We start from the raw sequence: 1,552 nt of genomic DNA on the forward strand, positions 1-1,552 counted from the left end.
AAGCACATTCAAAAATACGCCATAATTAACCGTCCCCAGGATGACACCGGGGTAGGTAGCAAAGTCTTTCCTGATCCCAGCTCTGTTCATCTTGGCTTCTTTTAAAAACACAGCAAGCAAGGGTTACTCCAAGCGGAGTCTCCCTTTTTTCCAAAAATTGGGCCACACAGACACCCACCCCATCAGTGGCAGCACTTGGGCCCTAGTTGCAAACAGGATGTTTTGATTTCCATCAAGCACATTCCAAAATTCGCCATAATTAACCGTCCCCAGGATGACACCGGGGTAGGTAGCAAAGTCTTTCCTGATCCCAGCTCTGTTCATCTTGGCTTCTTTTAAAAACACAGCAAGCAAGGGTTACTCCAAGCGGAGTCTCCCTTTTTTCCAAAAATTGGGCCACAAAGACACCCACCCCATCAGTGGAAGCACTTGGGCCCTAGTTGCAAACAGGATGTTTTGATTTGCATCAAGCACATTCAAAAATACGCCATAATTAACCGTCCCCAGGATGACACCGGGGTAGGTAGCAAAGTCTTTCCTGATCCCAGCTCTGTTCATCTTGGCTTCTTTTAAAAACACAGCAAGCAAGGGTTACTCCAAGCGGAGTCTCCCTTTTTTCCAAAAATTGGGCCACACAGACACCCACCCCATCAGTGGCAGCACTTGGGCCCTAGTTGCAAACAGGATGTTTTGATTTGCATCAAGCACATTCAAAAATACGCCATAATTAACCGTCCCCAGGATGACACCGGGGTAGGTAGCAAAGTCTTTCCTGATCCCAGCTCTGTTCATCTTGGCTTCTTTTAAAAACACAGCAAGCAAGGGTTACTCCAAGCGGAGTCTCCCTTTTTTCCAAAAATTGGGCCCCACACACACCCACCCCTTCAGTGGCAGCAGTTGTGCCCCAGTTGTACACTTCACAGCTACATTTGCATCAAGCACATTCAAAAATACGCTATTCTTAACCGTCCCCAGGATGACACCGGGGTAGGTAGCAAAGTCTTTCCTGATCCCAGCTCTGTTCATCTTGGCTTCTTTTAAAAACACAGCAAGCAAGGGTTACTCCAAGTGGAGTCTCCCTTTTTTCCAAAAATTGGGCCACACAGACACCCACCCCATCAGTGGCAGCACTTGGGCCCTAGTTGCAAACAGGATGTTTTGATTTGCATCAAGCACATTCAAAAATACGCCATAATTAACCGTCCCCAGGATGACACCGGGGTAGGTAGCAAAGTCTTTCCTGATCCCAGCTCTGTTCATCTTGGCTTCTTTTAAAAACACAGCAAGCAAGGGTTACTCCAAGCGGAGTCTCCCTTTTTTCCAAAAATTGGGCCCCACACACACCCACCCCTTCAGTGGCAGCAGTTGTGCCCCAGTTGTACACTTCACAGCTACATTTGCATCAAGCACATTCAAAAATACGCTATTCTTAACCGTCCCCAGGATGACACCGGGGTAGGTAGCAAAGTCTTTCCTGATCCCAGCTCTGTTCATCTTGGCTTCTTTTAAAAACACAGCAAGCAAGGGTTACTCCAAGCGGAGTCTCCCTTTT

This window comes from Anomaloglossus baeobatrachus, unplaced genomic scaffold, assembly GCF_048569485.1.
Source record: "Anomaloglossus baeobatrachus isolate aAnoBae1 unplaced genomic scaffold, aAnoBae1.hap1 Scaffold_294, whole genome shotgun sequence".
Classification (NCBI taxonomy): Eukaryota; Metazoa; Chordata; class Amphibia; order Anura; family Aromobatidae; genus Anomaloglossus; species Anomaloglossus baeobatrachus.